At 42.1% G+C, this 23,898-nt stretch overlaps 1 pseudogene; it reads left to right on the top strand.

Annotated features, from left to right (window-relative positions):
* The window catches only part of LOC125533056, a 95,603-nt pseudogene that overhangs the window by 55,147 nt on the left and 16,558 nt on the right, over positions 1-23,898 (top strand).

Genomic DNA, 23,898 nt, shown 5'->3' with positions numbered 1-23,898 from the left:
CGAAAAGGATGATGCAGCAGAGTAGCGTAAGTATTTCCCTCAGTTTTTGAGAACCAAGGTATCAATCCAGTAGGAGCCCACACTCAAGTCCCTCGTACCTGCACAAAGCGATAGCTACCCACAACCAATGCGATTAGGGGTTGTCAAGCCCTTCACGGTCACATACGAGAGTGAGATCTGATAGATAGAATATTTTTGGTATTTTTGATGTAAAGATGCAAAGTAAAAAGTAAAAGCAAAGTAAATAGCAAAACAATATAAAAGTGATGGAGATTGATATGATGAGAATAGACCCGGGGGCCATAGGTTTCACTAGTGGCTTCTCTCGAGAGCATAAGTTTTCTATGATGGGTGAACAAATTACTGTTGAGCAATTGACGGAATTGAGAATAGTTATGAGAATATCTAGGTATGATCATGTATATAGGCATCACGTCCGTGACAAGTAGATCGAAACAATTCTGCATCTACTACTATTACTCCACTCATCGACCGCTATCCAGCAAGCATCTAGAGTATTAAGTTAAAAACAGAGTAACGCTTTAAGCAAGATGACATGACGTAGAGAGATAAATTCATGCAATATGAAATAAACCCCATCTTGTTATCCTCGGTGGCAACGATACAATACGTGTCTTGCTGCCCCTTCTGTCACTGGGAAAGAACACCGCAAGATCGAACCCAAAGCTAAGCACTTCTCCCATGGCAAGAACTACCAATCTAGTTGGCCAAACCAAACGGATAATTCGAAGAGACTTGCAAAGATAACCAATCATACATAAAAGAATTCAGAGAAGATTCAAATATTGTTCATAGATAGACTTGATCATAAACCCACAATTCATCGGTCTCAACAAACACACCGCAAAAGAAGAAGATTACATCGAATAGATCTCCACAAGAGAGGGGGAGAACATTGTATTGAGATCCAAAAAGAGAGAAGAAGCCATCTAGCTACTAACTATGGACCCGAAGGTCTGAGGTAAACTACTCACACTTCATCGGAGGGGCTATGATGATGTAGAAGCCCTCCGTGATGACGGCCCTCTCCGACGGAGCTCTGGAACATGCTCCAAGATGGGATCTCGTGGATACAAAAAGTTGCGGCGATGGAAATAGGTTTTTGGCTCCTGTTCTGATCATTTGGGGGTACGTGGGTATATATAGGAGGAAGGAGTACGTCGGTGGAGCACCGAGGGGCCCAGGAGGCAGGGGCGCGCCCTGTAGGGGGGGCCCCTACCCTCGTGACCGCCTCCGGTACTTCTTGGAGTAGGGTCCGAGTCTCCTGGGTCTTATCCGAGAAGAAAATCACGTTCCAAAAAGGATTTTTCTGTTTGGACTCCGTTTGATATTCTGTTTCTTCGAAACACTGAAATAGGCAAAAAAAACAGCAATTCTGGGTTGGGCCTCCGGTTAATAGGTTAGTCCCAAAAATAATATAAAAGTGGGAAATAAAGCCCAATATAGTCCAAAACAGTAGATAATATAGCATGGAGCAATCAAAAATTATAGATACGTTGGAGACGTATCAGTATGTGGTACGGTAAGTAAACCGACTCCAAAACAATTTTTAAGGCAATATTTCTCCGTTTTGGAATATTTAGAAAAATAGAAAAATAAGTAGCAGTCCGGGAAGGACACGAGGGCCCCACGAGGGTGGTGGGCGCGCCCCCCTACCTCGTGAGCACCTCGTATGCCTTCCGGACTCCGTTTTCTTGCACGTTACGTATTTTGGTCGGTAAAAATTCATTATATATTCTCCCGAAGGTTTTGACTCCCGTATCACGCAAATATCCTCAGTTTTCGTGTCGAGCTATCCCGTTGCAGATTAAATCAACATGTCTTCCCAGGATTCGGAAGGAGAAAGCTATGTGGATGATTACTTAGCAAATCCAAAGGTCTATGGAGATGTGGAACACGATGGATGGACCACGGAGGAAGAAGAGGACTATGAACCCAAGGGGAAGGAGGAGACGAGCTCAGATGAAGATGAAGCACCATTACCTCAACCTGGGGACATGCACGTGGAGTTCAAAAAGTCAAGTCTCCCTGATAGGGTAAAGAAACCCAAGTTCGAGTTTATCCCTTTTCGTCTCTTGCAGGAAAATAAGCAGGACCTATGCAAAAAGATATTAACCCTGGAGTGGGAGATTGATGATCTGAGGGATCAAAATTCCGTCCTCAAGCACAAATTAAGGGAGAAGCCCAAGCCATCAACTAAGCCAACATCACCACCACCTTCTTCACCAACCAAGGAGATATAATCACATGGGTATGGGCACTCCCCTTGGAAACTGCCAAGCTTGGGGGAGGTGCCCCGGTATCGTATCACAATCACAACTCCCATCTTTACCTTTTTCTTAGTTCGATCCTATTAGTAGTATCTTGATCTAGTAGAATAAAGTTTATGGCATGATCTAGTCTTGAGTTTTGCTTTATGATCCCTCTATGTCATCAAGTCCGTGAGATATATATAATAAAGATTAGTGTTGAGTCAAAGGCTTGATTATTTTGCCATGATCTTGGGTAAATAAAAGAAAAAGAGAAAAAGAATAAAAAGAAACAAAAAGTTCATACTGATCTTATTGAGAGTAATGACTTCACATAGAAAGAGTATGATGATTAAAAGTTGTTGGGAGTTGGCAGACATAGCTTTGGTCATTGTTACAATTAATAGGAAGTAATAAGGAAAGAGAAGTTTTCACATATAGATATATTATCATTGACATCTTTTATGATTGGGAGCACTCATTAAAATATGACATGCTAAAGAGTTGATGTTGGACAAGGAAGACAACATAATGAGTTATGTATTTCTTATATCCGAGATAAAGTATGTTGTCATGGATCCTCTAACTTGTTGAGCTTGCCTTTCCCCCTCATGCTAGCCAAATTCTTAGCACCAAGTAGAAATACTGCTTGTGCTTCCAAACACCCTTAAACCAGTTTTGCCATGAGAGTCCACCATATCTACCTATGGATTGAGTAAGATCCTTCAAGTAAGTTGTCATCGGTGCAAAGCAATAAAAATGGCCCTAAATATGTATGATTGATTGGTGTGGGAGAAATAAGCTTTATACGATCTTGTGATGTGGAAGTAATAAAAGCGATGGACTGCATAATAAAGGTTCATTTCACAAGGGGCAATATAAAGTGACGTTCTTTCGCATTGAGATTTTATGCATCCAACCATAAAAGCGCATGGCAACCTATGCTTCCCTCTATGAAGGGCCTATCCTTTATTATTATCTTCTACCTTATGCAAGATTCATGGTGATCTTCACCTTTTATTTTTCATTTTATCCTTTGGCAAGCTCAGCATGTCGGAAAGAACATGATATATATATATATATCTAATTGGATGTAGGGGAGCATGAACCATTATTGTTGACATTACCCTTGAGGTAAAAGGTTGTGGGGCAAAACTATAAGCCCCTATCTTTCTCTGTGTCCGATTAAAACTCTGTAACCACAAGTATTGTGTGAGTGTTAGCAATTACGGAGGACTAAATGATAGTTGAGTATGTGGACTTGCTTTTTAGCTCTGACATAGACTCTTTCCGATGTTATGATAAATTGCAATTGCTTCAATGACTAAGAATTATAGTTTGTTGGAGCCCAATAAGGTTTATGATTTATACTTTTGCATTGTGAATAGATCATCACTTGAACATAAGTAATCATATGACAAAATCTATATATGTTGCTGTATGAGAATAATCATGATGCCTTCATGTCCGTATTTTATTTTTATCGACGCCTCTACCTCTAAACATGAGGACATATTTATTGTTATCGGCTTTTTCGCTTGAGGGCAAGCGAGGTCTAAGCTTGGGGGAGTTGATATGTCCATTTTGCATCATGCTTTTATATCGATATTTATTGCATTATGGGCTGTTATTTCACTTTATATCACAATACTTATGGCTATTCTCTCTTATTTTACAAGGTTTACATAAGGGGGGGAGAATGCCGGCAGCTGGAATTCTGGGCTGGAAAAGGAGCAAATATTAGAGACCTATTCTGCGCAACTCCAAAATTCCTGAAACTCCACGGAACGTCTTAAAATAAATAAAGAAAAATCCTCGCCAAACATGAAGGCCAGGGGCCCACACCGTGCTCACGAGGGTGGGGGCGCCCCCCCTAGGGCACGCCCCCTACCTCGTGGCCCCCCTGGTGGCTCTCTGACGCCCATCTTCTCCTATATGAAGTATTTCGATGAGGAAAAAATAAGAAGGAACTTTTCGGGATGAGACTCCGCAGCCACGAGGCGGAACCTTGGCGGATCCAATCTAGAGCTCCGGCAGAGCTGTTCTGCCGGGGAAACTTCCCTCCGGGAGGGGGAAATCATCACCATCGCGAAGAAGAAGACAAGGTAGTTGCCGGGAGATCCGGCCCGACTGCTCAGCAGTCGGCCCGAATCCCGGGGGCTACTCCCAGTGGGTGCACTGGTGCGCCCCCATGGAAGATTGCAGACAAGAGAAGAGTTTTGTCCGGCTGCCAGCAGCCGGCAGAAAAAGAAGAAGATAGGCGCTGCAAGATGCATCGCCGCCTGGCCGGTCGAGCCTGACCGGCCGGAACCCCTTCGAGCACCCGAAGGCTCAACCTCCGTCTCGACTACACGAAAATCAATGTGAGCTCCTCACCCGCATATTTTTTGCACCACGCAAGCACGAATAACCCCGAGCGATGCTCGGGGGCTGTCTCCGCATTTTATTACAGTAGCATCACTGTTCGCCCCGGCGCCAGCCAGAGTTGGCCCGGGGGCTGGCCGCTTGGCCTGAGACGTTAGTTCCCGCAGACGGCTTAGTACCGTGCGCGGTACCAAAGGCCCACTCTCAGTCATAGACCGCAGAGCGGCTGTCCGACTAGCAAGAGTGAACGCTGGAGGCCACCCACGCGAAAAATGTCCGGGAAGAAAAACGGATCAGGCAATCCGGCCGTTTCCTTTACAAGTATCTACTCGGTTAAATCTGCTCCCAGACTCCGGGAGGGGGAAATCATCACCATCGTCATCACCAACGCTCCTCTCATTGGGAGAGGGCAATCTCCATCATCATCTTCACTAGCACCATCTCATCTCCAAACCCTAGTTCATCTCTTGTATCCAATTCTTGTCTCAAAGTCCGGGATTGGTGCTAGTAGGTTGCTAGTAGTGTTGATTACTCCTTGTAGTTGATGCTAGTTGGTTTATTTGGTGGAAGATCATATGTTCAGATCCTATATGCATATTATTACCCCTCTGATTATGAACATGAATATGCTTTGTGAGTAATTACGTTCGTTCCTGAGGACAAGGGAGAAGTCTTGCTATGAGTAGTCATGTGAATTTGGTATTCGTTTGATATTTTGATAAGATGTATGTTGTCTAGCCTCTAGTGGTGTTATGTGAACGTTGACTACATAACACTTCACCATTATTTGGGCCTAGAGGAAGGCATTGGGAAGTAATAAGTAGATGATGGGTTGCTAGAGTGACAGAAGCTTAAACCCTAGTTTATGTGTTGCTTCGTAAGGGGCTGATTTGGATCCATATGTTTCATGCTATGGTTAGGTTTACCTTAATACTTTTGTTGTAGTTGCGGATGCTTGCAATAGAGGTTAATCATAAGTGTGATGCTTGTTCAAGTAAGAACAACACCCAAGCACCGGTCCACCCACATATCAAATTATCAAAGTATCGAACGCGAATCATATGAACGTGATGAAAACTAGCTTGACGATATTCCCATGTGTCCTCGGGAGCGCTTTTCCTATTATAAGAGTTTGTTCCGGTTTGTCCTTTGCTGAAAAAGGATTGGGACACCTTGCTGCACTTTATTTACTTTTGTTACTTATTGCTCGTTACAATTTATCCTATCACAAAACTATCTGTTACCACTTATTTCAGTACTTGCAGAGAATACCTTGCTGAAAACTGCTTATCATTTCCTTTTGCTCCTCGTTGGGTTCGACACTCTTACTTATCCAAAGGACTACGATAGATCCCCTATACTTGTGGGTCATCACCAGACACCCCAGATGGCGCCTCCAAGGAGGATGCCATGTGCTAGGCGCCGCCGCTGGCCAACCCGAGACGGGTTTTGGGTTTTCACCCAGGGTCGGGGACGAGGGTGAAGAGGAGAGCCCTCAACAATGCCTCCAGGGAAGTACATGACGTGCACACGCGCCACAATGGTCGTGGCCGGAGGACTGGCCAAGGGTTTCCCCCGGGCTCAAACTTGAGCACCTACACCCCGCCAGCACCGGATCCGATGACCAAAGTCACACAAGGGCACGACCGACGGGGAGGAGAGAGTAGGGGAGGAGGGTGCCTGACCTTCAGATCTGGGGCAGAGGGGAATCTGCACTGTGACCGCCCACCATATCCTCGCTGCTCGAGTAGCCAAGGATATCGGCCACCACTTCTTGCACGCGCCGCCAGTTGTAGAGGCAGTGCTGCCTTGCCGTCCGAGGCCGCCGCCCCGGCTTTCAGGTCCTTCGCGGTGGCACGAAGTGACGCAGGACCTCACTTCCACCTTCATCGATGACCGACCAAGCTTGCCCGTCGATCCCCTTAGGTGGCGTCCAGGAGGGGGGAGGGATTGAAGGGGTGGTAGCGCTGGGGGAAACCCTAATCGCCCCAGAGTCACCCTCGAGAGGACGACGCGAGGGTTGTGGACATAGTAGCTGTTTCTGGCTTTATCAGTGAGTTAGATCACTGGTTGGACATTTTTTGCTTATGGTGTGCCCCAGTTTGTACTCGGATAGTAGTACTATACTAGTTATCTATGCTAAACATGTGATGGAACTGATATGCATTCTATGCAATTGTGATGTTGTACACTTCTTGAGTTGTGTGTAACAAATAGGTCGGAAGACCGCTGACTGCAAGTTGTGGTTGTTGAGCTCTTCAAACTTAACTTCAGTGGTTCATGACTGATTCAAAAACTTTTGAGTACCAATGAAGCGCCACGGCTGATTTATTTTTGTGAGTTATCCCTACACAGGATAGCAGATCTCATGTAGTAACATGTAGCATTGATTGTTTTTCAAAAGCTCATGTTATATGAGCATGTGGCATTGCTCCCCCCCCATCACTTCCCATCCCCATCCATGGAAAAGAAAGCAGCTAGCCCAAATACAAGGCAATAGTCTTGCTCGATATGAGTGAGAGGAATCAGAACCACATGTTGACTATGTTCTGTGTCTATGTGAAGAAACATCTCTCTTATCTGTACAACACTTTGGATATGCAGGATTTAGACATTAGATGTGACCATGCGATCCAGCAGCACATAGTTTATATTTTATTTTTTGGGAAAGCATACGCTTTATTACGAAACGCTATAGGCACTGTTTGCCCATACAATTCTAGCAATGTGTGATGGTACATTATCATCCCATGCAAGGGTTAAATCATATGGAGCATTGAGGCCAAGTTGCACTAGAGCATGAGCAGAAGAATTAGTATACTCTTGCTTACAGTGGACAATCATGCATTCAAAAAATGACAACTTAGACTGGACGTTGATATCCTCGATCACTTGGGCCTCCATGGATAGTCTATCAAATGTTTGATGAGGCCTTACACTACCAGAAGTGCATCAGTCTCAGTGACTAGCAACACATTGTTCATTGGTTGCGATGGAGAGTGGTATGGAACAAATCTAGTGGACTGCATGAAAATTGGAACATTCATGCATCCCCATTCTAAACACTAGTACTACGTATCGTCAAATGAGTTTTCTCGATAACACCCCGAAGGAAATCAAGAATCTGTAGGATAGCTTTCAAGAAAGATTCACCGAGTTTGAGACCACTCCACATACTGAGGAGGGCTATGGATTCTCTACCTTGCCATGGGCAAGGCAGAGAGCTACTCATCTACCTTTCCTCTTCTTTCGTCTATTGGATTGAGAACAGACCGCCCAGATCTGACGCAACAGTAGACTCACTACAATATCCGAAACAATGATCTAAACAGGAACGTTAAAAAGTGCGCCTGCTACAGTGCATTCGCTACAATCTTTGCTCGAGTTGGACCGCCAACTTTTGATCCAATGTCTCTCGGACAAAGGTAGAGCATTGTAGCTCCCTGCCTTGCCCATGGCAGGCCCATGGCAAGGTAGAGAATCCGCGCCCACTGAGGAGCACCTAATTAGCGGGTACCCCTTAGGGGGCACTGTTTACGCATCAGAGCGCTCCCATTGCGCCATGTGGTGCGCAGGTGTGGCCCAGTACCGCCACGTATTGTGCGTTGGGCGCACCAGTAAGAAACATGTTTTTTATTCTACATATGTTTCTGATTTTTTGTGGTTCTTGGATTGTGCTTGGTTTTTTTCTAGGTTTTCATGATATTTTTTTTCTCACAAAAGCACACCGTGTGAAAAAACACAGTTGTTCTTCACGGTGAAGCATAGTTGTGATTCCCAAAGTGAAAAGCACATTTGTGCTTTAATGTGAAGCATATATGTACTTCTGAAAAGTGAAAAACACATAAAGCACTAATGTGCTTCCCAAAAATTGCAAAGCATAGCAGTATGCTTCATGATGAAGCACAACTATACTTCCCAAAAGTGAAAAGAACAGTTGTGCGTCACGAAAAAGCACAATTGTGCTTCCTAGAGTTCTGTTTCTAGGAAAAAATGAAAAGCACAGATGTACTTCCAGTGGTGGGCTTCATGGTGAAGCACATATGTGCTTCCAGAAACTGAAAAGCAGAATTGTGCTTTGCTACCTCTTGAGCACTGCGTTGGATTTCCCCGAAGAGGAAGGGATGATCCAGCAAAGTAGCGTAAGTATTTCCCTCAGCTTTTGAGAACCAAGGCTACGCTCGAGTCCCTCGTACCTACACAAAAACAATAGCTCAATGCAACCAACGCGCTTAGGGGTTGTCAATCCCTTCACAGTCACTTACGAAAGTGAGATCTGATAGAGATGATAAATAATATTTTTGGTATTTTTGGTATAGAGATGCAAAGTAAAAAGTAAAATCAAAGTAAAAGCAAAGAAATAATAAAGTGATGGAGATTGATATGATGAAAAAGAGACCCGGGGGCCATAGGTTTCACTAGTGGCTTCTCTCAAGAGCATAAGTATTCTACGGTGGGTGAACAAATTACTGTTGAGCAATTGACAGAATTGAGCATAGTTATGAGAATATCTAGGTATGATCATGTATATAGGCATCACGTCCAAGACAAGTAGACCGAAACGATTCTGCATCTACTACTATTACTCCACTCATCGACCCCTATCCAGCATGCATCTAGAGTATTAAGTTAAAAATAGAGTAACGCCTTAAGCAGGATGACATGATGTAGAGGGATAGTTTCATGCAATATGATAAAAAAACCCATCTTGTTATCCTGGATGGCAACAATACAATACGTGCCTTGTTGCCCCTTCTATCACTGGGAAAGGACACCGCAAGATTGAACCCAAAGCTAAGCACTTCTCCCATGGCAAGAAAAACCAATCTAGTAGGCCAAACCAAACTGATAATTCGAAGAGACTTGCAAAGATAACTAATCATACATAAAAGAATTCAGAGAAGATTCAAATATTATTCATAGATAGACTTGATCATAAACCCACAATTCATCGGTCTCAACAAACACACCGCAAAAAGAAGATTACATCGAATAGATCTCCACGAGAGAGGGGGAGAACATTGTATTGAGATCCAAAAAGAGAGAAGAAGCCATCTAGCTACTAGCTATCGACCCGTAGCTCTGAAGTAAACTACTCACACTTCATCGGAGGGGCTTGGATGATGATGTAGAAGCCCTCCGTGATCGATGCCCCCTCCGGCGGAGCTCCGGAACAGGCCCCAAGATGGGATCTCGTGGATACAGAAAGTTGCGGCGGTGGAATTAGGTTTTTGGCTCCGTCCCCGATCGTTTGGGGGTACGTGGATATATATATATATATATATATATATATATATATATATATATATATATATATATATATATATATATATAGGAGGAAGAAGTACGTATGTGGAGCTTCAAGGGGCCCACGAGGCAAGGGGGCGCGCCCTAGGGGGGCGCCCTCCACCCTTGTGACCACCTCATGGCTTTCTTGATGGAGGGTCCAAGTCTCCTGGATCTTATCTGATGAGAAAATCACGTTTCCGAAGGTTTCATTCCGTTTGGACTCCGTTTGATATTCCTTTTCTTAGAAACCCTAAAGCAGGCAAAAAACAGCAATTCTGGGTTGGGTCTCCGGTTAATAGGTTAGTCCCAAAAATAATATAAAAGTGGAAAATAAAGCCCAATAATGTTTAAAACAGTAGATAATATAGCATGGATCAATCAAAAATTATAGATACGTTGGAGACGTATCAAGCATCCCCAAGCTTAATTCCTGCTCGTCCTCGAGTAGGTAAATGATAAAAACAGAATTTTTTATGCGGAGTGCTACTAGGCATAATTTTAATGTAATTCTTCTTAATTGTGGTATGAATATTCAGATCCGAAAGATTCAAGACAAAAGTTTATATTGACATAAAAATGATAATACTTCAAGCATACTAACTAGGAAATTATGTCTTCTCAAAATAACATGGCCAAAGAAAGTTCATCCCTACAAAATCATATAGTTTAGTCATGTTTCATTTTCGTCACACAAGAATGCTCTCATCATGCACAACCCTGATGACAAGCCAAGCAATTGTTTCATACTTTAGTAATCTCAAACCTATAAACTTTCACGCAATATATGAGCGCGAGCCATGAACATAGCACTATGGGTGGAATAGAATATAATGAGGGGGGTTATGTGGAGAAGACAAAAAAGGAGAAGGTCTCACATCAACGAGGCTAATCAATGGGCTATGGAGATGCCCACCAATTGATGTTAACTCAAGGAGTAGGGATTGCCATGCAACGGATGCACTAGAGCTATAAATGTACGAAAGCTCAACAAAAGAAACTAGTGGGTGTGCATCCAACTTGCTTGCTCACGAAGACCTAGGGCACTTGAGGAGGCCCATTGTTGGAATATACAAGCCAAGTTCTGTAATGAAAAATTCCCACTAGTATATGAAATGATAACATGAGAGACTCTCTACTATGAAGATCATGGTGCTACTTTGAAGCACAAGTGTGGTAAAATTATAGTAACATTGTCCCTTCTCTCTTTTTCTCTCATTTTTTTGGGCCTTCTATTTTTTTATGGCCTTTCTTTTTTTGGGGGGGGCTTCTCTTTTTTTATGGCCTTTCTCTTTTTTATACCTCACTTGGGACAATGCTCTAATAATGATGATCATCACACTTCTATTTATTTACAACTCAATGATTACAACTCGATACTAGAACAAAGATGACTCTATATGAATGCCTCCGGCGGTATACCGGGATATGCAATGAACCAAGAGTGACATGTATGAAAGAATTATGAACGGTGGCTTTGCCACAAATACTATGTCAACTACATGATCATGCTAAGCAATATGACAATGATGAATGTGTCATGATGAACAGAATGATGGAAAGTTGCATGGCAATATATCTCGGAATGGCTATGGAAATGCCATAATAGGTAGGTATGGTGGCTGTTTTGAGGAAGATATAAGGAGGTTTATGTGTGAAAGAGTGTATCATATCATGGGGTTTGGATGCACCGGAGAAGTTTGCGCCAACTCTCAATGTGAGAAAGGGCAATGCACAGTACCGAAGAGGCTAGCAAGGATGGAAGGGTGAGAGTGTGTATAATCCATGGACTCAACATTAGTCATAAAGAACTCACATACTTATTGCAAAAATCTATAAGTCATCAAAAACCTCGGCACTACATGCATGCTCCTAGGGGGATAGATTGGTAGGAAAAGACCATCGCTCGTCCCCGACCGCCACTCATAAGGAAGACAATCAAATAACACCTCATGCTTCAAATTTGTTGCATAATGTTTACCATACGTGCATGCTACGGGACTTGCAAACTTCAACACAAGTACTTCTCAATTTCACAACTACTAAACTAGCATGAATTTGATATTATTACCTCCATATCTCAAAACAATCATCAAGCATCAAACTTTTCTTAGTATTCAACACACTCATACGAAAGTTTTATTATTAATCTTGCAAACCAAGCATATTAGGATTTTAAGAAAATTACCATGCTATTAAGACTCTCAAAATAATCTTAAGTGAAGCATGAGAGATCAGTAGTTTCTATAAAACAAATCCACCACCGTGCTCTAAATGATATAAGTGAAGCACTAGAGCAAAACTATAAAGCTCAAAAGATATAAGTGTAGCACATAGAGTATTCTATCAAATTCCAAATCATGTATGGCTCTCTCAAAAGGTGTGTACAGAAAGGATGATTTTGGTAAACTAATAAACAAAGACTCAAATCATAAAAGACGCTCCAAGCAAAACACATATCATGTGGTGAATAAAAATATAGCTCCAAGTAAAGTTACCGATAGAAGTAGACGAAAGACGGGATGCCTTCCGGGGCATCCCCAAGCTTTGGCTTTTAGGTGTCCTTAGATTATCTTGGGGGTTCCATGGGAATCCCCAAGCTTAGGCTTTTGCCACTTCTTGTTCCATAACCCATCAAATCTTTACCCAAAACTTGAAAACTTCACAACACAAAACTTAAAGTAGAAAATCTCGTGAGCTCCGATCCATTAGCGAAAGAAACAAAATACCACTTCAAGGTACTGTAATGAACTCATTATTTATTTATATTGGTGTTATACCTACTGTATTACAACTTCTCTATGGATTATAAACTATTTTACTAGCCATAGATTCATCAAAATAAGCAAACAACACACGAAAAACAGAATCTGTCAAAAACAGAACCGTCTGTAGTAATCTGTAGATAGCGCAAGATCTGGAACCCCAAAAATTCTAAAATAAATTGCTGGACGTGAGGAATTTATCTATTAATCATCTGCAAAAATAATTAACTAAATATCACTTTCCAAATAAAAATTACAGCAGTTCTCGTGAGCGCTAAAGTTTCTGTTTTTTACAGCAAGTTCAACAAGACTTTCCCCAAGTCTTCCCAACGGTTCTACTTGGCAAAAAAACTAATTAAACACAAAAAACACAACCAAACAGAGGCTAAATAATTTATTTATTACTAAACAGGAGCAAAAAGTAAGGAATAAAATTGGGTTGCCTCCCAACAAGCGCTATCGTTTAACGCCCCTAGCTAGGCATAACAAGCAAGAATAGATCTAGGTATTGCCATCTTTGGTAGGCAATCCATAAGTGGCTCTCATGATATATTCATATGGTAATTTTATTTTCTTTCTAGGGAAGTGTTTCATGCCCTTTTTTAATGGAAATTGAAATCTAATATTCCCTTCCTTCATATCAATAATTGCACCAACCGTTCAAAGGAAAGGTCTACCAAGAATAATAAGGCAAGAAGGATTGCAATCTATATCAAGAACGATAAAATCTACGAGCACATAATTCCTATTAGCAACAATAAGAACATCATTAATTCTTCCCATAGGTTTCTTAATAGTGGAGTCCGCAAGATGCAAGTTTAGAGAACAATCATCAAAATCACAGAAATCTAGCAAATCATACAAAGTTTTGGGAATAGTAGAGACACTAGCACCCAAATCACACAAAGCATAAAACTCATAATTTTTAATTTTAATTTTAATAGTAGGTTCCCACTCATCATAAAGTTTTCTAGGGATAGAAACTTCCAATTCAAGTTTTTCTTCATAAGATTGCATCAAGGCATCAACGATATGTTTAGTGAACGCTTTATTTTGACTATAAGCGTGAGGAGACTTTAGCACGGATTGCAACAAGGAAATACAATCAATCAAGGAGCAATTTTCATAGTTAAATTCCGTAAAATCCATAATAGTGGGTTTAGCAACATCTAGGGTTTTAATTTCTTCAATCCCACTTTTATCAAACTTGGCATCAAGATCAACAAATTCCGAATTCTTAGAACGCCTTCTAGGTAAAGGTGGATTATATTCGGTCCCATCATTATCAAGATTCATATTGCAAAACAAGGATTTAATAGGGGATACATCAATAACTTTTATATCTTCATCATTATTTTCATAGGAATCCGGTTTAGCGGCCATCTTATTGACTAAGGTAGCTTGCATATCCAAAATTTCAGCAGTTAATTTTTCAAGATGGGCAATTTGGGATCTTATACCATCAAATTATTTAGACATATCATCGAGCTATTTATTCATATAATTCATGAAACTTTTTTGTTCCTTAAGCTCATTTCTAAAGAAATTATTATGCTCAAATTGCAAAACCATAAACTTCCTGACATTGTTTTCGATCTCCTCTAACCTTTTAAGGTGAAGATCACCAAATCTAGGTAGAGCCATCGCGACAAACAAGAAATCCAACACACGAGCAAACAAAAAGCAAACGGGCAAAAGAGGCAAATAGAGAGAGAGAGGGCGAAGGGTGAAGTGGGGGAGAGGAAAACGAGAGGCAAAAGGCAAATAATGTAATGCAGGAGATAGGGATTGTGATGGATACTTGGTATATTGACTTTTGCGCAGACTCCCCGGCAACGCCGCCAGAAATTCTTCTTGCTACCTCTTGAGCACTGCGTTGGATTTCCCCGAAGAGGAAGGGATGATCCAGCAAAGTAGCATAAGTATTTCCCTCAGCTTTTGAGAACCAAGGTATCAATCCAGTAGGAGGCTAAGCTTGAGTCCCTTGTACCTACACAAAAACAATAGCTCAACGCAACCAACGCGCTTAGGGGTTGTCAATCCCTTCACGGTCACTTACGAAAGTGAGATCTGATAGAGATGATATATAATATTTTTGGTATTTTTGGTATAGAGATGCAAAGTAAAAGGTAAAAGCAAAGTAAAAGCAAAGCAATAATAAAGTGATGGAGATTGATATGATGAGAAAGAGACCCGGGGGCCATAGGTTTCACTAGTGGCTTCTATCAAGAGCATAAGTATTCTACGGTGGGTGAACAAATTACTGTTGAGCAATTGACAGAATTGAGCATAGTTATGAGAATATCTAGGTATGATCATGTATATAGGCATCACGTCCGAGACAAGTAGACCAAAACGATTCTGCATCTACTACTATTACTCCACTCATCGACCGCTATCCAGTATGCCTCTAGAGTATTAAGTTAAAAACAGAGTAACGCCTTAAGCAAGATGACATGATGTAGAGGGATAGTTTCATGCTATATGATAAAAAAAACCATCTTGTTATCCTCGATGGCAACAATACAATACGTGCCTTGCTGCCCCTTCTGTCACTGGGAAAGGACACCGCAAGATTGAACCCAAAGCTAAGCACTTCTCCCATGGCAAGAAAACCCAATCTAGTAGGCCAAACCAAACTGATAATTCGAAGAGACTTGCAAAGATAACTAATCATACATAAAAGAATTCAGAGAAGATTCAAATATTATTCATAGATAGACTTGATCATAAACCCACAATTCATCGTTCTCAACAAACACACCGCAAAAAGAAGATTACATTGAATAGATCTCCACGAGAGAGGGGGACAACATTGTATTGATATCCAAAAAGTGAGAAGAAGCCATCTAGCTACTAGCTATCGACCCGTAGGTCTGAAGTAAACTACTCACACTTCACCGGAGGGGCTTGGATGATGATGTAGAAGCCCTCCGTGATCGATGCCCCCTCCGGCGGAGCTCCGGAACAGGCCCCAAGATGGGATCTTGTGGATACAGAAAGTTGTGGCGGTGGAATTAGGTTTTTGGCTCCGTCCCCGATCGTTTGGGGTTACGTGGATATATATATATATATAGGAGGAAGAAGTACGTCGGTGGAGCTTCGAGGGGCCCACGAGGCAGGGGGCGCGCCCTAGGGGGGCGCGCCCTCCACCCTCGTGACCACCTTGTGGCTTTCTTGACGGAGGATCCAAGTCTCCTAGATCTTATCTGATGAGAAAATCACATTTCCGAAGGTTTCATTCCGTTTGGACTCCGTTTGATATTCCTTTTCTTTGAAACCCTAAAATAGGCAAAAAACAATAATTCTGGGCTGGGCCTCCGGTTAATAGGTTAGTCCCAAAAATAATATAAAAGTGGAAAATAAAGCTCAATAATGTTTAAAACAGTAGATAATATAGCATGGAGCAATCAAAAATTATAGATACGTTGGAGACGTATCATGCTTCATGAAAAAGCACAGTTTTGTTCCACGAAAAGTGAAAAAGACAGATGTCCACCAAGAAGCATATTTATGCTTCCCGAAAAGTGAAAAGCACAGGTGTGCTTCACGGTAAAGCATAGCAGTGCTTCTGTGTGAAGCACACATGTGCTTTTTCGAAAAGTGAAAACCACATGTGTGTTGGGGAACGTAGTAATTTCAAAATTTTCCTACGCACACGCAAGATCATGGTGATGCATAGCAACGAGAGGGGAGAGTGTGATCTACGTACCCTTGTTGACCGACAGCGGAAGCGTTAGCACAACGCGGTTGATGTAGTCGTACGTCTTCACGGTCCGGCCGATCAAGCACCGAAACTACGGCACCTCCGAGTTTTAGCACACGTTCAGCTCGATGACGATCCCCGGACTTCGATCCAGCAAAGTGTCGGGGTAGAGTTCCGTCAGCACGACGGCGTGGTGACGATCTTGATGTACTACCGTCGTAGGGCTTCGCCTAAGCACCGCTACAATATTGTCGAGGATTATGGTGGAAGGGGGCACCGCACACGGCTAAGAATATGATCACGTGGATCAACTTGTGTGTCTAGGGGTGCTCCCTGCCCCCGTATATAAAGGAGCAAGGGGAGGAGGCCGGCCGGCCCCTATTGGCGCGCCAGGAGGAGTCCTCCTCCTAGTAGGAGGGGGAAGGAAGTGGGGAGGGAGAAGGAAAGGGGGGCGCCGCCCCCCTCTCCTAGTCCAATTTAGACCAGGGGGAGGAGGCGCGCGTCCACCCTGGCTGCCCCTCTCTCTCTCCACTAAGGCCCATATGGCCCATTACTTCTCCCGGTAGGGTTCCGTTAACCCTCCGGCTCTCCGGTTTTCTCCGAAATCACCCGGAACACTTCTGGTGTTCGAATATAGCCGTCTAATATATCAATCTTTATGTCTCGACCATTTCGAGACTCCTCGTTATGTCCGTGATCACATCCGGGACTCCGAACTAACTTCGGTACATCAAAACTCATAAACTCATAATATAATTGTCATCGAAACCTTAAGCGTGCGGACCCTACGGGTTCGAGAACAATGTAGACATGACCGAGACACGTCTCCAGTCAATAACCAATAGCGGAACCTGGATGCTCATATTGGCTCCTACATATTCTACGAAGATCTTTATCGGTCAGACCGCATAACAACATACGTTGTTCCCTTTGTCATCGGTATTTTTACTTGCCCGAGATTCGATCATCGGTATCTCAATACCTAGTTCAATCTCGTTACCGGCAAGTCTCTTTACTCGTTTCGTAATACATCATCTCGCAACTAACTCATTAGTTGAAATGCTTGCAAGGCTTATGTGATGTGCATTACCGAGAGGGCCCAGAGATACCTCTCCGACAATCGGAGTGACAAATCCTAATCTCGAAATACGCCAACCCAACATGTACCTTTGGAGACACCTGTAGAGCTCCTTTATAATCACCCAGTTACGTTGTGACGTTTGGTAGCACACAAAGTGTTCCTCCGGCAAACAGGAGTTGCATAATCTCATAGTCATAGGAATATGTATAAGTCATGAAGAAAGCAATAGCAACATACTAAACGATCGGGTGCTAAGCTAATGGAATGGGTCATGTCAATCACATCATTCTCCTAATAATGTGATCCCGTTAATCAAATGACAACACATGTCTATGGTTAGGAAACATAACCATCTTTGATTAATGAGCTAGTCAAGTAGAGGCATACTAGTGATGTTTGGTTTGTCTATGTATTCACACAAGTATTATGTTTCCGGATAATACAATTCTAGCATGAATAATAAACATTTATCATGATATAAGGAAATAAAATAATAACATTATTATTTCCTCTAGGGCATATTTCCTTCAATGTGTGCTTCACAATTAAACATAGCTATGCTTTCGCGTGAGGCACACATGTGCTTCCGGAAAAGTGAAAAGCACAAGTGTGCTTTCCAAAAAAATGAAAAAACACAATTATGCTTCACAGTTTTTTTAACTTTTTTCTCTTTTTTGTTTCAAGTTTTTTAATATTATTTTGGTTTTTTCTATTTTCTATTTTTCCTTTTTCAAGTTTTTCGTGAAAAAACTCATCCAGACCTATTAATATGGGATCTAGTTTCGCAGATCTCGACGAGAGAAACCCAAGGGTGAAAACGGTACGTAATTTGAACGCATAGTTCAAAAAAGTAAAATATAAATAAAACAAATATGTGAAAAAAGTCAAAACTCCTGGGTTGTGACAAGTGTCCACATGTGGCACTTGTCAGACCTTTGCCTTCTAAGTGCTCCCTCGCAACACTTGGGCACGAGGGCTTCTCCTTTTTTCTGCGGGTAACAGGGCTTCTCCTTGGCCCATCCATTCTTGGATCGTTCACTTCACGTAAAGACCCGTTAGAAAAGTAGCAGTGACATTTTCTCAAAAAGATGAAAAGTAGCCCTGACATATTTGATGGTGGATTCTATATGCCACCCACAGCACCCGCATATGGGCCGTTCCAGTTCACGACAACAAGTGTTGTGCGTTGTTCGTTGCTTTTTTGTTTGTTGTTTCTTTTCTGGTTCTCTTCAGGATTTTTTTGGTTTTTTATGTTTTTATTTCTGTTTTAAATTTCTTATTAGTTTTATTTTTATTGATACATGATGAACATATTTTCATATGTAGAGAATGTTTTTTAATACAAGTGAACTTTTTTGTAATACACGTTGAACCTTTTATAAATATACAGTGACAATTTTAGTAATATACAATGGAACATTTTATTGATATACAATGAATATTTTTATAATATACAATGCATATTTTTAATACATGGTGAACGTTGTATAAATTTTATTATACACTAAAATTTATTTAATACACCAAAAAAATTTCTAATATATGGTGAACTTTTTAAATATACAATGAATATAATTTTAATATACACTTAACTTTTTTAAACTCATATTGAAAAAATATAAATATATTGTTACATATTTACGTCCGTAAAACACCAGTCGGTTTGTGTGTGGGGGGGGGGAGGGGGGCATCTGACTAGAAAAACAAAGAGAAAAAAACAACATACAACTTTTGCGTCGGAGTGGGCACGCCGTTTGCATTGCATGCACGCGTGACCTCTGTTGTTTGACGCCCACGAACGTCATACAAGAGGTCTCATATTTGTCCTCGACACAATGCCCCATGCTCCAATCCTCACCAATTCATCAAACATGAAACACAATTTTCAAATCTATGAGGGTGGACAACGTAACAGTATTTGATCAACAGCCCCATACCTTGTTCCATCTTCTCCTACTAAAAACATAGGATTTATGTGTCTAATTCTCAAGCAGATGCATATCTAATCCAAAAGTTTCTTGCACAGCAAAACAATAGAGTAGAATTCACATCATGATATATATAAAGGCAAAGAACATCTGAATTTATATGGTTCCTACAATGATTTCCATTCACATGGACAGTGTTGGAAATATCAGCAATTTACCAAATGATTTTATTAGCAGACATATTAGATAAAGCATGACTAATATAACAGTGACAAAACAAGCCATGCGATTTGACAAAGAGAAGGTAAACATCATCTTCATATATGAACTGTAACTGAACATATCTAGAGCAGACAGTATAGCAAGTTGCATATATGAAGAAGAGTCTAACATATCTAGAGCAAATAGTAGAACAGGGAACTGTAGCAGGACCTCTAACAAAGAGGAGAAGAACACGTACGGGGCAGCAGCAGTAGAAGCGCTAGACTTGGGGTCGGTGTCCTCGCCTGCCATGTCGTCGAGGAGGTCGTGGACGTCGGGGAAGAAGTCATCATTGGGGAAGTAGTCGTCGGAGTCCGTGATGAAGAAGCCAGTAGTCGCGCGGAGAGCTCTCCAAAAACCTTATCACCCTTCTCCCGTACAGGACTCAAAAGGTGCGGTTCCGGAGGCCTACTGTCCCGACCTGCGGTGCACACCGCAAGACGGGATGGGGAAGAACGTAGCAGCAGCGCAGTGCTCGAAACTTTGTGGCGAGAGGAAGAGGAGCTTCTCACGCGAAGAGGCAGCGGCGGGAGGTGAAGCAACGAAGGGAGACGAAGAGAACAGGCAGCGGCCGAAGAAACGTTTCAACTCCCACGTGACCTTTCGTATACCCGTCGTGTGTGGCAAAAATTTAGACATCGGCTCGGCTCATTCTCGCAAGGCGCGGCGCGTCGAGGCGAGGCGAGGCGAGGCATGGCGTGGCGAGGCGGGCAGCGGAGGAGGAGCGCGCGTGGATGTCTCTCCTATTCTCATGCTCATACATGTGGGGAAAGAACCTTCCTTATAAAGAGGTCCAACTCCCTCTAAACTAGCAATGTGGGACTAAATTTTTGTTCCACCTCTTGCCTTGCACGAATGGGCTGCGTGGGCCTCTAGGATTTATTAGGAATTTCTGAAACTAGTATTGGGCTAGGCCCAAAATAGACAAAATTCCAGAAATCCCCCACCAGATCCCAGAGGCACACAAAATTTGCCTTTGGTTCCAAAACACTGTTTTATATACCGGTACTGCAGTGGAGACTGTTAAGTTGAACTTCCACCTAGAACTCTATGCTACACTAGTAAGCAACTTGAACAGTGGACTGGGCCTTAAACTGCAAGTTTTCTGTGAATCTAGCTTCACATAAAGCCTTGACCGATACGTGGCTACCGTGGGTCTTCCCTACGGGTGGAGCTTATGCGTCATACTCCGAGACCTTTCATGAGTTTACTAGAGAGAACCCTACTCTCATAGATTGCGACGTTTGACAATCAGACTCATATAGGTGTGTTTTTCAAAAGATGTTCTGCAGGACGACATCTCTGCTTCAATGAGCCACTTAGAACACATTAAGATATACATCAACCTGCCATGCAGATTAGGAGAATATTGCATCTTTATGGAGTGGTATTGTTGATAGTAAGGATACTCTCCTCTCAGTTGACCAACAGCTTGTCTTCCACATCTAATTCACGGGATCTCCGATCACAAAGAATAGGTTACCACTGTGAACAACTCATATTGTGGGTCTCATACCCATCTCCCTCGATGCATTATCTATCACATTACGTGATAGACCCTTAGTAAAAGGATCTGCCAGATTCTTAGTCGTTTGAATATAATCCAATGCAATAACTCCGGAGTTTCTCACTTTCCTGACAGACTTTAACCTTCTCTGAACGTGCCTTGATGACTTCATGTTATCCTTTGATATGCTCACTTTCGTGATCACAGTTTGATTGTCGCAGTTCATAAGGATACCCGGTACAGGTTTCTCAACAACCGGCAAGTCATTCAAGAGCTGGCGAAGCCAATCTGCTTTGACCGTAGCTGTATCTAGTGATGTGAGTTCTGCTTCCATTGTTGACCTCGTTAAGATGGTCTGCTTGCAAGACTTCCAAGAAACAGCGCCACCTCCATGAGTGAATACATATCCACTCATGGCCTTTATCTCATAAGCATCTGAGATCCAGTTTGAGTCACTATACCCTTCAAGCACCTTTGGGTGCCCGGTGTAGTGAATTCCATAATTCGCAGTGCCTTTCAAATAATGCAAAACTCTTTCTAGAGCTTTCCAATGCACATCTCCTGGTTTTGAGACAAACCGACTCAGTTTGCTAACAGCAAAAGAGATGTCAGGTCTTGTAGCACTGGCTAAGTACATAAGCAAGCCAATGATCTGAGAATATTTCAATTAATCTCTAGCAATTCTTCGATTCTTTTGAAGTAACACACTCGCATCATATGGTGTTGGAGAGGGCTTGAAGTCACTGTAGCCAAAGCGACTCAAGATCTTTTCCACATAGTGAGATTGAAGCAATGTAATCCCACCATCATCGTCTCACAACAACTTGATGTTCAGAATGACATCAGCCACTCCTAAATCCTTCATCTCAAAGCAACAAGATAGGAAATCCTTGACCTCCTTAATAACATTCAGATTTGTTCCGAAAATCAGTATGTCATCAACATACAAGCAAAGGATAACTCCCTCGCCCCCACCATGGCGATAGTACACACATTTGTCAGCTTCGTTTACAACAAAGCCTGCAGCTATTAAAGTTCTCTCAAACTTCTCATGCCACTGTTTGGGTGCTTGCTTAAGTCCATACAAAGACTTCAGCAACTTGCATACTTTCCCTTCCTGACCATCTATTACAAACCCATCTGGTTGTTCCATATAAATTTCCTCGTCCAACTCTCCATTTAGGAAAGCAGTCTTAACATCCATTTGATGAACGAGAAGATCATGCGAGGCAGCTAGTGAAAGTAGAACTCGAATAGTGGTCAGTCGAGCCACAGGTGAGTAAGTATCAAAGAAGTCTTCACCTTCCTTTCGGGTATAACCCTTAGCCATGAGCCGAGCCTTATACTTTTCAATAGTACCATCAGGCCTAAGCTTCTTCTTGAATAACCATTTGCATCCTATAGGTTTGCGCCCATAAGGACGATCAGTTATCTCCCAAGTTTCATTCGCTAAGATGGAATCCATCTCGCTACGAACCGCTTCCTTCCAGTAGTCAGCATCTTCAGATGCATAAGCCTCTGAAATAGAACTGGGAGTGTCATCTATGAGATACACAAGAAAATCATCACCAAAGGACTTTGCATTCCTCTGTCTCTTGCTCCTAGTAGGAACTTTATTGTTTTCCTCCACAGGACTTTCAAAGTGTTCTATCGAAATGGTAGGTTTGGTAATTGTAACTGGTTCCTGATTCGATGAACTAGGCATCTCCTGATTAGATGAGGTAGCCATATCCTTCATGGGAAAGATATCTTCAAAGAAAGTCGCATCATTCGACTCCATGATCGTACCGACATGCATGTCAGGTACCTCAGATTTTACAACCAAGAATCTATATCCAATGCTATGAAAAGCATATCCCAGAAAAACACAATCCACAGTCTTTGGTCCAAGCTTCCGCTTCTTTGAAATTGGAACATTGACTTTCGCCAAACAACCCCATGTTCGCAGATAAGAGAGTTTTAACCTTTTCTTCTCCCATTCCTCGAATGGAATTATCTCTTTGTTCTTTGTGGGGACTCGGTTTAGGACATGACATGCTGTCAATATCGCCTCCCCTCACCATGCCTTGGAGAGACCCGATGTGTCTAACATGGTGTTAACCAAATCAGTTAGAGTACGATTCTTTCTTTCGGCCACCCCATTTGACTGAGGTGAGTAGGGAGGCATCCTCGCATGGATTATACCATGTTCCGCACAAAAAGCATCAAATTCATTGGAAAAATACTCTCCACCACGGTCGGACCTAAGCCTCTTGATTTTTTGATCAAGTTGGTTTTCCACTTCAGCTTTATAGATCTTGAAAAAGTTCAAAGCCTCGTCCTTAGACTTCAGAAGATACACACGGCAGTATCTAGTGGAGTCATCGATTAATGTCATAAAATATTTCTTTCCACCTTTTGTCAAAACATCATTCATTTCACATAGATCTGAATGTATTTCCGCGGTCGTGTGAGACTTACGAGGTTGCTTAGCTTGCACACACACTTGACACTTAGATCCCTTGACAGTGGTGAAACTAGGGATTAAGTTCAACTTCGCTAGTCGCGACATGCAACCAAAGTTAACATGACAAGACGTGAATGCCACACATTTGATTCACTATTGTTGCAAATATGATTAACAACTTTATTGCAAACGTCTGATAAGGATAAACGAAACAGGCCTCCTGACTCATAACCTTTACCAACAAAGGTTCCATACTTGGATATTACAAATTTATTCGACTCAAA

This window comes from Triticum urartu, chromosome 1, assembly GCF_003073215.2.
Source record: "Triticum urartu cultivar G1812 chromosome 1, Tu2.1, whole genome shotgun sequence".
In the NCBI taxonomy this organism is placed as follows: domain Eukaryota; kingdom Viridiplantae; phylum Streptophyta; class Magnoliopsida; order Poales; family Poaceae; genus Triticum; species Triticum urartu.
The sequence above is the reverse complement of the archived record's forward strand: the minus strand, read 5'-3'. Positions and strand labels throughout refer to the sequence as shown.